The sequence below is a fragment of the Chrysochloris asiatica genome, unplaced genomic scaffold (genome assembly GCF_000296735.1).
Source record: "Chrysochloris asiatica unplaced genomic scaffold, ChrAsi1.0 scaffold00201, whole genome shotgun sequence".
NCBI lineage: Eukaryota > Metazoa > Chordata > Mammalia > Afrosoricida > Chrysochloridae > Chrysochloris > Chrysochloris asiatica.
In genome coordinates this window covers 4,034,225-4,048,898 of record NW_006408719.1, presented here as the reverse complement: position 1 = coordinate 4,048,898, position 14,674 = coordinate 4,034,225, and positions in this window count along the sequence as shown.

Genomic DNA, 14,674 nt, shown 5'->3' with positions numbered 1-14,674 from the left:
CAGGTCTCCTCTTGTTACATTTTACAGCTTACTTTTTTTTTTTAATCCTGATTTTTTTAAAGACATAAACAGAATTTTATATAATACTTTTCAATAAAAATAAAGGCAGAGATTAAATTAATAAAATTAATTTTAAACAACACAAAGCTAGTTTCAAACAAACCTTTAACATTAATTTTTCTCCCATTTTGACAATTACCATATATCCTTTTTTTTTTTTTTTACATTCTGATCATTGTACAATTACAATACTTTCCAACACTATTTACCTTTATTGCTTTTTTTAAAATAAATATTTGTTTAAATGTCCAAAGGACACATTTTGTAAGGCAGCTTCCTGTCTGCGTACTCGCTCCTTTTCTTAATCCATGGGCCTAAAGACCACTGCTATTTTGTCTCTCTGTCATCACCTCCAGCTGCTTTTCTGGAAAGGATCCCTCTCTCCACTCATGTTCTTGCCTTTGATAGTCCTAGGGTCCCTCATTCCTGAGATGACAAATAAGGGTCTACTCCCCCTTTTAGTTGCCCCTCTTCTACAATTACAGTTATGACAATCATCATTAGATCTAAAAATAATTGTTCACAATTGTATAATAGTTTTATCCTACTCATTGTCAGACCCATCTGGACAAGAAGGAAATTATTCAGTTGGATTTCTTTCTTACTTCATATATTCTGACACTAAGCACCCTCATGAAAGCTTGTAAGTAAACCACTTAGTGGCTTTGAAGCCTCCCAAATCTTGGTAACCAAAGTTGCCATCCCTAACAGCCCAGTGTACTCAGGAGATATGTTTTATCCTTGATATGGAGAACTCTTCCCTATTTGGTTGGAATTTTGAACAGCCTCATCTGGTTAATGAGGTTATAGCAACTTATGCTTTCTTCCTGTATCATACTTCCTTATCTTCATCTGATTGAATTCTAGTCAGCAAGCCATCAAGCCATTTACACTAGGTTCAATGGATACTTTCTGCAAGTCCAGGAGTTCTTGCACTGTTCTCCAATCTTCAGATCTAGTGGCAGCTTCATTTTTGACTGTAGCCCTCACAAGCTTAATTTTTATCCTAGCTTTTTAAAGTACCTAATACTTTTCTTATTTATTCAACAGTGCCTGAAACTTTAAATATCTTATGTGCCTAACTAACTCGAAATTTCCTTATTTTCCCAAAAGAACAGCCCCACTCAATGAACTGTTTTGCCATCCTGAATATATTGAAACTTAAGAACACAGATGAAATAGAAAAATGTGTTTTTATAATGTTTCATGTACTATGCAGTTATAAACATCTAAAAGTATATTAATTGGTGAGGTTGCAAAATGTGATTAACATAATTAATATCACTCAATTATGTATAAAGAGTCCTGGTGTGGTGATGCAGGTTAATGCACTAGGCTGCAAAGTCAATTGAACCACAAGGTTGGTGGTTCAAGCACACCAGCCATTCTTTGGAAATCTTATACAGGGTCTCTATGGTTCGGAACCAATTCGACAGCAATTAGCAATAACAACAACAATTATGTATAAAATGTTGAATGGACAATTTCTACATTATAACCACTTAATGGGTTTTTAAAGTGATATTTCATTTGTGAGGTTAAATCATCAAGTATATTCCCCATTTTTCTAATTCTTCCAAATAGCTTCCACAAATTTCCTAAATTGTTATTGAGGCCAGTTCAGGCAAATTGTTATTCAAATAAAGTAACTGAGAGAGAAAAGCTTAATATGAGAGATTTTCATAAAGACTCTAGTGTAACAGATTGAATTTTTATGAAGAATAAATTTTGGTTGAGCACAAAACTCTTGTTTTATACTCAGGTTTATGAGGGTAAGTCAAAAAGTATTGCTACAAAACCATACATAATTTTATTAAACAAAAATATATTCCAATCTTCTATCAGTTTGTCAAAGTGTGGTGGCTGTGTGTTGCTGTGATGCTGGAAGCAATGACACTGATATGTTAAATACCAGCAGGGTCAACCATGGTAGACAGATTTCACCTTAGCTTCCAGACTAAGATAGACCAGAAAGAAGGAAATTAGTCACTGAAAACCCCATGAACATTAGTGAAGCACTGTCAGACTGTGAGCACAAAATATTGAATATTTAAACATTAGGAAGAGTACCACAATACTTTCAGATACAAAGCCAGCATATAAGCCCTTCATGCAAGAAGGCAATGAAAATATGACTGTGGAAGAAGTGCCTCCTCAAAGTACAGTGGACTGTGATGAGACATATGAAGTAAAGTTTTCTGTACCTTAATATGCTCATGTAACATAACTTAAAATAAAGAGAAACAACTGTAAACATCCAATATTAATCAGAACAAGTAATGTACAAAACCTGATATTAGGAAAATTGGAAGTTGTCAATAATGAAATGTAAGGCATAAGGATGTATATTCTAGTTATTAGTGAACTGAAATAGACAGTTATTGGCCACTTGAAATCTGGCAATGATATGGTGTATTATGCAGGGAAAGACAAATTGAAGAGGAATGGTGTTGCAGTCATCATCAAAAAGAACATTTCAAGATTTATCTTGAAATATAATACTGTCTGTGATGTTGTTGTTGTTAAGAGCCATGGAGTCGGTTCCAACTCATAGCAACCCTGTATAGGGTTTCCAAAGAGCAGCTGGTGAGTTTGAACCACTGATCTTCTTGTTCAAATGACTTTGCAGTCCAGTGCATTAACCCACAGTGCCACTCCAGGACTCTTACTGTCTGTGATAGTTGTTGGTGCATACATTTTAATATTACTTGCATTAATGCAACTGCTTTGTAGGCTTATTTATAATATATATAAATAAACCTACAAGGAAGATGATTTAATACCAGTAATATTAAAATGTATGCACCAACAACTAAGGTCAGTGATGTTGAAATTGAATAATTCTACCAATGTCTTCAGTATGAAATTGATCAAACACATAATCACAATGTGTTGGCAATTACTGGCAATTGGAATAAAAGGTTGGAAACAAAAAGGAGGAATCATCATTCTAAAGTATTGCCTTGGTGATAGAAACAATACAGGAGATTGCATGAAATAATTTTGCAAGACCATTGATTTCGTCATTGCAATTACCTGTTTTAAAACAACATAGATTACTTTAAACATGGTCCTCACCAGAAGGAATACACAGAAATCAAATTGACTACATTAGTGGAAAGAGATAGAGGAAAAATTCCATATTATCAGCCAAAACAAAACCAGGGGCAAACTGAAGCAGACCATCAATTGTTCATATGCAAGTTCATGTTGAAGCTTAAGAAAATGAACACAATTATATGAGAAGAAAAATATGACTGGGGACAGAGCCTACCTGAATATAGAGATCATCTCATAAATGGATTTGATGAACTAAAAACTGATGATTGAAGGCCAGAAGACTTGTGGGATGACAAGAACATTATACAGAAAGAAAGTAAAAAGCCACTAAGAAGACAAGAAAGAAAGAAAAGACCAAAATGGATGTTAGAAGCAAGTCCAGTGTCGAGTTACTAGTGCAAATAGAAGAAAAGAACAGATAAAAGAGTGGATCAGCAAATTTAAAAGGACAGTTAGAGATGACAAAGTCAAATATTATACAGACGTGTGCAAATACCTAGACAACCAAAATGGAGGAACACCTTCAACATTTCTCAAGCTGAAAGAAATGAAGAACAAATTTAATCTTCAACTTGGAATACTGAAAGATTGTATGGGCAAAATATTGAATGTTGCAGAAAGCATCAAAAGAAAATGGAAAGAAAACAGAGTCACTGTACCAAAAAGAAACGGTTGATGTTCAACAATTTCAATGCAAACCATATGATCAAGAGCCAATAATACTGATAGAAGAAGTCCAAGGTGCACTGAAATCATTGGCAAAGAACAAGGAATATGAATTGAAATAGTACAAGTTATGTAGCAATGGATGTACTCATTCATCTATGCCAAGAAATTTGGAATACAGCTACCTGACCAAATAATTAGAAGAGATCTATATTTAAGGCCAGGTGACCCATGGGAATGCAGAAATCATTTGACAATATCATTAATATCTCATGCAAGTAAAAATTTGCTAAAGATAATTTTTAAAAAGCTTGCAACAGTACAGTGACAGGGAACTGCCAGAGGTTCAAGCTGGTTCATATGAGGAAAAAGGGCTATCATTGCTGATGTCAGATGTATATTGGCTGAAATAAGAGAATACCAGAGAGATGGTTACCTCTAATTTATTGACTGACTACAAAAAAAGCTTTCAATTTTGTGGATCATGACAAGCTATGGACAACACTACAGGAAATGAGTATTTCAGAACAGTTATTTGTACTCATGAAGAACCTGTATAAAAACAAAGAAGAAGATGTGTTAATGGCAGATTAGGGAGAAGTGCCGTGCAGATATCCACCAGTAATAACACAGAATACCTGAAGAAACCAGTTCAGGGTACAGTCCTGGAACTCTGAAATACGTATAAATGAATATTCAGAAGGATTGAAGGCGTACTACCAGTGGGATGTGTAGCAGAAGCAAAACAGGTGGTGTTTTCTGATCAATGGCTGCCAGTGAGTCCCAGAGCAGCCATCTTGAGTGGGATGGTGTGGATGAAGGATCAAGGGAGTCCTCCCACTGGAGAGGTCTGGCCAATCTGTCAGAGATAAAGATGTGAACTCTTCTTCTTTTTTTTTTTTTTTTCTCCAGTAAATTTGTCTGTACACCTTTACTCTGGTAACTAGAGGGGGTACCTGAGTAAATGGATACACATGCTCCCATGCTTAGAGAGATATACTGCTCATGTACTCAGATCTGTTCAATAAAGATCAGTAGGCCCAGAATCAAAAAAGGAGAGAAGTCAACAGGAACAGCTTAAACAGCCCAAACAGCTCTGGCCAGCACTAGATTGTTTCTAAATAGGAGAAACACCTTAACAGGCTTAAGGAAATGAGAGACAGGCAGAAAAAAAAAAAAAATGGAAAAAGGGTGAAAATTAAATTTTGAGTTACATCATAAAAAGACTGCAAAGACTCCTTTGCAGTCTAGGAGTGGAGGTCCCTGGGACCATCAAAGAAGAAGAGCGGAAAGTGGAACCCTGCCCAGAGAAGCAGTGATGCCAGAAATGGAGGCAGAGATGATGACGTGGAAAGATGGAGTGGTTGGGGACTCTAAACCCAGAGAAGGAGAGGGGCTGTGTGTTGACTACCAGGGGACAGGCTTGCAGGTTATACCCTTTGGTTGGTTGATGATGCATGGAGGGGATTGTAACCATGGCAATGAGATGATATACGATAGAATGAATGTAAAACTAATGTTCTCCCATGTAAACTATCACATAATTCGCAATAAAACATTAAAAAAAGAAGAAGAAGAAGAAGAAGGAATGATAACATTTTGAAATTTCTCAGGCAGCCATCAAGGAAAGAAGCTGAAAAGGTGGCGTTAAAATCTTATTCATATTTTGTGATGGGTTTATGTTTTGTTTTGTTTTGTGGCAATTATAAACTTTAGTGTCTAAACTGTTTTTTGTTTTTGTTTTTGTTCCCTGTTTACCTTGGGGGGGTGGGGCTCTTTATCTCCCTACATTATCTAAGCAGAGACAGTAATTACAATTATATAGCCAAGCTACATTTGTACCATCTGGGCAAAAGCCAATACCAGGTGTTATACAACAGATAACTGACATTTGCTAAAGCTATTCTGAGTTGAGTAACAAATGAAGCAAAAAGAGAATTCCATATATTGATAAAATCTACCAATAGACAATCAGAAAGCTTACTAACACACAAAATGCATTCTTCTGTCAGTTTCTCGTACTCTCGTACTGCGGTAGCTTGTAAGTTGCTGTGATTCTGAAAGCTATGCAACTAGTATTTTAAATATCAGCAGCGTCACACATGGTGGCCAGTTTTCAGATGAGCTTCCAGAAGAAGACAGACTAGGAAGAAGGAGTAACAAATTACTTCTAAATATTTAGTCACTGAAAATCTTATGAATAGCAAAGAAACATTGTCAGATATAGTGCTGGAAAATGAGCCCCTCAGTTTGGAAGGCACTCAAAATGTGACTCCTCAAAGAGCTGCCTCCTCAAAGTAGAGTTGACCATGATGACACAAATGGAGAAGCCCGTGGGAGAAAAGCCAGTGGGACTTTCATTTGCTGATGGAGCACAACTCAAAATGAAGAGAAATAGCTGTAAACATCCATTGAAAACTGGAACATGGAATGTACGAAATATGAATCTGGGAAAATTGTAAGTTGTCAAAAATGAAATGGAACACATAAACATCAATATCTTAGGTATTAATGAGCTGAAATGGACTGGTGTTGGCCATTTTGAATCTCATGAACACATGGTTTACTATGCCAGATATGGCAAATTGAAGAGGAATGGTGTTGCATTCATTGTCAAAAAGAACATATCCAGAGCAGTCATGAGGTACAACGCTGTCTGTGATAGGATAATATCCATGCACATATAGGGAAACCCAGTTAATACCATTAGTATTCAAATTTATGCACCAACCAATAAAGCCAGTGACGATAAAATAGAATTCTACCATCTTCTTCAATCTGAAATTGATCTGACATGCCATCAGGGTGTATTGATCATTGCTGGTGATTGGAATGCAAAGTTAGGGAGGAAAGAGGAAGGATCAGTAGTTGGAAAATAAGGCTTTGAGGATAGAAATGATGCTGGGGAACGCATGATAAAATCCTGCAAAGTCAGTGATTTGTTCATTTCAAATACCTTCTTTAGACAGCATAAGAGACAACTGTACATATGAACCTCACCAGATGGAATACATAGAAATCAAATTGACTACATCGGTGGAAAGAGATGGTGGAAAAGCTTCATGTCATCAGTCAAAACCAGGCCAGGGCTGACTGTGGAACAGACCTTCAATTACTGATATGCAAATTCAAACTGACACTGAAGAATATGAAAACATGTCCACGAGAGCCAAACTATGATCTTGAATATATCCCACCTGAGTTTAGGGATCATCTGAAGAACATTTGATACATTAAACACTAAAGACCAAATACCAGAAGAGTTGTGTGATGACATCAAGAACATCATACAGGTAGAAAACAAAAAGTCATTAAGACGACAAGAAAGAAGGAAAAGGTCAAAATGAACGTCAGAAGAGACACTGAAACTTGCTCTCCACTGTAGAGATGCTAAAGCAAATGTAAGAAAAGAGGAGGTCCAAGAGCTGGGCAGAAAAGTTCAAAGATCAGCTCGAGAAGATAAAGGAAAAAAGTGCAACCAAATGTGCAAAAGTCTGGAATCAGAAAACCAAAAAGGAAGAACACGCTCAGCATTTCTTAAGCTAGGGGAACCGAAGAAAAAATGCAAGTCTCGACTTCCGTTATTGAAAGACTCTCTGGGCAAATTATTGAATGATGCAGAAAGCATCAAGAGAATACGGAAGGAAAACACAGTCACTGTACCAAAAGGTTCATGTTCAACCATTTCAAGAGGTAGCATATGATCAAAAGCCAATCATACTGAAGAAGGAAGCCCAAGGTGCATTGAAGGAAATGGCAAAGAACGAGGCACCAGGAATTGATGGAATAAAAATTGAAATATTTCAAGAAAATGAGGCAGTACAGGAGGCACTCACTCATCTCTGCAAAGAATTTCGGAAGACAACTATCCGGCCGACTGATTGGAAGAGATCCATATTTGTGCCCATTCCAAAGAGACGTGACAGAATGCGGAAATCATCAGACAATCTCTTTGATATCCCATGCGAGTAAAGTTTTACTAAAGGTAATACAGAAAGATCTACAATCATACATTGACAGAGAGTTTCCAGAGATTCAAGCCAGATTCAGAAGAGGCTGTGGAACGAGGCATAGCATTGCTGATGTCTGATGGATCTTGGCTGAAAGCAGAGACTATCAGAAAGATGTGTACCTGTGCTTTATTGACTACGCAAAGGTTTTCAATTGTATGGACAGCATTGCGAATTATGAGTATTCCAGAACACTTAATTGTGCTTATGAGGAATCTGTACATGGGCCAAGAGGCAGTTGTTCAAACAGAACATAGGAAAACTGAATGTTTGAAAATTAAGAAATGTGTGTGACAAGGTAGTAATATTTAACCATACTTATTCAAACTCTATGCTGATCAAATAGTCTGAGAAATGGCTATATGAAAAAAAAAACATGGCATCAGAATTGGAGGAAGACTCATTAACAACCTGTGATATGCAGATGATACAACCTTCCTTGTTGAAAGTGAAGAGGACTTAAAACATTTCTGATGAAGGTCAAAGAGCACAGCCTACTGTATGGATTACATCTCAATGTAAAGAAAACAAAAATCCTCACCACTGGACCAATAAACAACATTCTTATGAACAGAGAAAAGATTGTAGTTGTCAAGGACTTCATGCTTCTTGGATCAACTATTAACACTCATAGAAGTAGCAGTCAAGAAATCAAATGATGTATTGCATTAAGCAAGACCTTTTTAACGTGTTGAAGAGCAAAGATATCAGCTTGAGGACTAAAGTGCACCTGACCCATGCCATGGTATTTTCAATAACCTCCTCTGCATTCCAAAGTTGAACCGTGAATAAGGAAGACCGTAGAAGAATTGATGCCTTTGAGTTATGGTGTTGAGGAGAATATTGAAGGTGCCATGGGCTGCCAAAAGAACCAATAGATCCGTTTTGGAAGAAGTGCAGCCAGAGCGCTCATTGGAGACCAGGATGGCCAAACTTCATCTCCCATATTTTGGACATATTGTCAGGAGGGAGCAGTCGCTAGAGAAAGATATCATGTTTGGTAAGGTGGAGTATCAGAGAAAAAGAGGAAGACCCCCAGAGAGATGGATTGACAAAGTGGCAGCAATGATGGACTCAAGCGTGGCAACAATACTGAGGTTAGCTCAGGATCGGGCAGTGTTTTGTTCTTCTGTGCATAAGGTTGCTATGGATTGGTAAGACTTGATGGCACCTAACAACAACAATTATGTTCTACTTACCCAGTAGCTTTTAAATATGGTGTTATTCATTTTTCTTGTGTTTGTCTTTAATTTATTGGTCTTTTTTTTATGATTTCTAATTTTATAGCATTGTGATCTGAGAAGATACTTTGTAGTATTTTGATGATTGTAAATTTATGGAGGCTTGTTTTGAAGTGTAACACATGATCTATTCTGTGTCTGTGCCATTTGCACTAGAAAAGAATGTGTATTGTGCTGTAGTTGGGTTGAATGCCCTGTATGTATCTATGAGGTCAAATTGGTTGACTGCATTGTTAAATTCCTCTATGTTTTTATTGAGTTTCTTTTAATTTTTTTCATTCAATTTTCATTTTTAAAAATAAGTTTGTATTGTGAATTGAGTGATAATTTACATGGGGAGCATCAGCTTTACATGCATTCTATCATATGTCGTTTTTTTGTAATAATTTCAATCCTGTCCATGCATCATCATTCAAAAGCATTTGCTTCCAATCACTTTGGGTTTTTTTAGTTTTTTTTTTTTTGGATGTACACCGAAGTACTCAGGAATATATAACCATTCAAACAAGCAAAGCATATATCCTGCAAGCCAGACCCCCAGCTGCCAGCACATAGCACCTCTCCCTGCTTGAGTCTAGAGTCCCCAGCTGCTAGGTCTCTCCACATCATCACCTTTGACTTCATCACTGGCATCACTGCCTCTCTGGATAGGGTCTGGCAATCCACTCTTCTCCCTTGATGGCCCCAGGGTCCTCCACTCCTAGGCTGCAATATCAACCACTCCCTTTGTTTTGTTTCAAAACGTCTACCTTAACATTTGCAACATTCACAATCAGTCCTGATAGCAATTATTCACTATTGAACCACAAGAGTCTTATCCCCATGTCCTTTCACCAGTCCCATATAAACAGGTTGGAAACCACGCAGTGGATATTCTACCTTCCCTGTCACCCACTGAAACTAAGCTTTCTCTTGAAAACTTGTAAGCCAGACATTTCATGTATTTGTTGTCCCCTCCTTTTTGGGTACCCAATGTCTAAGTTGCCCATCCCTGTCAACCCTGTGTACAGAGGTGGTGGAAATGGTCCTTGCTGTAAAGATTCGTTCCCTCTTTTAAGCTACTACATCCATAAGCATAGGTCAAGTTCATCAAATTATAGCAGATTATAACCTTTGTCCTCTTTTTTTCTTCTTCTAGTAGAGTTCTGATCATACAGTCATTGAAGCTAGGTCAAATGAGTACTATCTGCAAGTATGGGTGTTCTTGTGCATCTCCCCTCACTTCAATCATCTGGATGCTTCACTCTCTGCTCCAGTCCTCTGTGACTATGTCCCTATACATGGGCTCAGGAGTCCTCAGGTCTCATAATACTGCTGGCCACCCAAGTTGAAAGGAGTCTATTCAACATGATTTGACTTAGCTCACAGCTTTGTTGCTGTTTTTTTACCCCCCACTTCCCATTATCATTATACCAACGTGGTCACCAGCAACATTACATGCCTGCTCATGTAGTCCCTTTGAGTTTCAGTCTTGGAAGAGGACTTGCCCTGAGGGGACTTGATTGCTTGTTTTGATGGCTTCCTGGTGAACAACCTGCTTGTTCTTGTAGTAGTCAATCAGACTGTTGTTACTGTTTTAGATTTTTCCAGCTGGTCTTTCTTTCAAGAAATATCTTCTATTCCTCTGGCTGCTCCAGGTTGGTCTGTTTGTTTTTTCAAGTGGAAATTTCCCACCTCAGAAGATTCTGAATAGGGATCAGGATTCCACCTATGGTCATATGCAATGGAAAGTCCCTGAAGGAAGCCTCTTTCATTGGACAAGTTCTAGCCCCATTTTAGATATTCCAATCAGTTATAGCAGAAGACGGGATTACAAGCTTTCTATAATAATGTTTCTGGCTACTCCTTTCTCTCCCCCTCAATTGTTTATTTTAAAATAGTAGGCAAGGGAAACCAAGATTCAAAAGACAGCCAAGCATGTTAACATTATTTCCCCTTTTACCCATGCCTCAGTCCCTGTATCCCAGAGCACTGTTGTTCCAAGGTTAAGCATGAAACATTATTTACCTCTGTCCCATTTAGCCCATGCAAACTTGCCTAAATGTTCTCCCATACTCCTTGTCCTTCCATTCTCCTGTCCCTTATTGTGTATTTCCTCAAACTATCTTGTGTCTATTCCCTACACTGTGCTCCAACTTGCCCTCCCTCCCATCACCCCACCTAGTACACAAAGGTAACCATCAAATCTTTTATTTTCCCCCCTTTTAGTTTGGGTACTAAATCTTAAGCTTTTACAATAATGCTTCTATGCAGTATTTATCCTTTTTTGACTGACTAATTTCATTCAGCATAATGTCCTCAAGGTTCATCCATGTTATGTGTTGGCTTGCAGCTTCCTTGATATTCTTCAAGGTAGCATAATATTCCATTGTGTATGTACCAAAGTTGTTTATCGAGTCTTCCATTGATGGGTACTTAGCCTGTTTTCATCATTTTGCTACTGCAAATAGTGCTGTTATGAACATTGGTATGCATATATCTACTTGCGTTATGGCTCATATGTCTTGTGGATAAATACCAAGTAGAGGAATTGTTGGATCATAAGGTATATCTATTGCCAAATTTCTGAGGAAGCATCATATTGTTTTTGGAGTGGTTGGACCATTTTGCAATCCCAACAGTAATGTAGGAGAGTCCCAGTTTCTCTGCATCCTCACCAGTATTTATTATCCTCTACTTCTCTGATTTTCTTTGTTATTGATGGTTTGAGATGATACCTCATTGTTGTTTTGATTTGCACCTCTCTAGCGCTGTGGGCTAGAGAACTCTGGTAGTGTAGTGGTTACAAATCAGGCTGCAAACCACAAGGTCAGCAGTTCGAAACTACCAGCTGTTCTGTAGTAGAAAGATGAGGCTTTCTGCTCCCATAAAGATTTACAGCCTCAGAAACCCTGTACAGGGTCGCTATGTGTCTGAACCAACTCCATGACACATAACTACCTAACTAGCGCTGTTGGCTAAGCAAAGTCGCTTGAACTGTAAGGTTGGTGGTTCAAGTTCACCAGCTGCTCCTTGGAAACCCTATACAGGGTCACTATGGGTCAGATAGACTGGATGGCACTGAACAACAAGAACAAATGGCTAATGATCATGAACATTTCTTCATATGTTCTTTGGCTGTCTGGATCTCCCCCTTGGGGAAGTGTATATTCATGTCCTGTGCCCATTTTTGAACTGGGCTATTTGTCTTTTTCTTGTAGAGGTGTTGTAGATTCCTATATATTTTAGAAATTAGCCTTTTGTCTGATGTATCATTGCAAAAGATTATTTTCCTTTCTGTAGGCTACCTTTGTACTTTTTTTTTGGTGAAGTCTATTGATGCACATAAGTTTTTAATTTTTAGTATGTCCCAATCAGCCATTTTGTCTACTTTTGTTTGTATAATTTTAAAAATATTTGGTATTCTGTGTGTCCTGTATTAGAGCCCTCAAATTTGTCCCTATTTTTTCATTGATGGCCTTTATAATTCTGGGATTCACATTCAAGTCTTTAATCCATGCTGAGTTGGTTTTTGTATATGGTGTGAGGTAAAGGTCTTGTTTTCAATCTTTTGCATATCACTTTCCACTTCTTCCACAATCATCTGTTGAAGAGACTAACCCCCACCCGTGCAATATACTTAGGCCCTTTGCTGACAATCAGTTGGCTTTTATGGATGAGTTAATTAATTTCTGAATTCTTGATTCTGTTCCACTGACCTATGTATCTTTCACTGTACCAGTGCCAAGCTGTTTTTAACCACTGTAGCCATGTTGTAAATTTTGAAATCAGGGTGTAAGAGGCTTCCAACAGTATTCTTCTTATTAAGCAGTGTCTTGCTTATCCTGGGTCTTTTTCCTTTTCATAAAAAGTTTTTAATTGTTTTTTTTTCCATCTCTTTGAAGAGTGTCATTGAAATATGGATTGAGATTGCATCATATGTGTAGATTGCTTTAGTCAGTATTGACATGTTCACAATGTTAAGTCTTACTATCCAGGAATATGGCATACTCTTCCATTTTTGTAAGTCTGTTTTGGGTTCTTGTAGTAGTGTTTGGTAGTTTTCCTTGTATAGGTCCTTTGTTTCTCTGGTTACATTTATTCCTAGATATTTTATTCTTTGGAAGGCTGTTGTAAATGGTATTGCTTTCCTAATGTACTTTTCAGTGGTGTCATTTTTGGTATAGAGTAATCCAACCAGTTTTTGTATGTTGATCTTACACCTTGCCACTTTGTTAAATCCTCCAATGAGGTTTAGTAGGTTTTTTTTTTTTTTTTTTTACTGAGTCTTTGGGGTTTTCTATGTGTAGGATCATATCATCTGCAAATAGAGTTTTCCTTCCTCTTTGCCAATTTGGATGCCTATAATTTCCCTATCTTTTTGTATAGCTCTGGCTAAGACTTCCAAAACAATATTGAATAGGAGTGGTGACAAAAGGCATCCTTGTCTGATTCTTGTTCACAGAGGGAAGACTTTCAGTTTCTATACATTAAGAGTATATATTGTATATATTGCTCCTAAATATATTGAGGTATTTCCCTTCAATTCTTACTTTGTTGAGTGTGTTTTTCTCAAGAATGGTTGATGGATTTTGTCAAATGTCTATTCTGAATCAATCGATATGACCATGTGATTATTTTCCTTTTTCTTATTTATATGGTAGATTACATTGTTTGCTTTTCTAAAGTTGAACCATCCTTGCACCCCTGATAGGCGAATGCCACTTAGCTACGATGTATTATTTTATTTTATGTGCTGTTGGATTACGTTGGCTAAGAATTTGTTAAGAATTTTTGCATCTATGTTCATGAGGGGTAATAGTCTATCATTTTCTTTTTTAATGATATCCTTCGCTGGATTTAGTATGAGGGTTATGCTTCTTCATAAAATGTATTAGGAATTTTTCCATCCTCTTCTATATTCTGAAGTAATTTGAGTAGAACTGATAACAAATCTTCCATGATTGTTGGTGAAACTTACCAGTGAAGCCATCTGGACCTGGACTTCTTTAGGTTGGGAATTTTGTGATGACCTGATCAATTTCTTCTTTTGTTATTGGTGTGTTCATGTTTTCTATTTCAGTCTGTGTAAGTTTATGTAGGTAGTATTTTTCTAATAATGTATCCAGCTCTTGTAAGTTTTTAAATTTGTTGACGTATATTCTTCATAATATTCTCTTCTTATCTTTTTTATTTCCTTTGATTCTGTTGTGACATCTTCCATGTGGTTTCTAATGCACATTATTTCTGTCTTCTACCACTTTTCTTATTGTAGGTTTGCCTATGATTTGTCAATTTTATTAATTCTTTCAAAGAACCAGCTTCTTGATGACCAGGGGGCAGGCTTGCAGGGTATACCCTTTGGTTGGTTGATGATGCATGGAGGGGATTGTAACCATGTCAATGAAACAATATATGATAGGAATAATGTAAAACTAATGTTCTCCCATGTAAACTATCACAAAATTCACAATAAAACATTTTAAAAAAGAACCAGCTTCTTATCTTGTTAATTCTTTCTATGTTGTTGTTGTTGTCAGGTGCCATCGAGTCGGAACTGATTCATAGCGACCCCATGCACAGCAGAACGAAACAATGCTCGATCCTGGGCCAACCTCACCACCGCTGCCACCCCCGAGTCCATCAATGATGCCACCT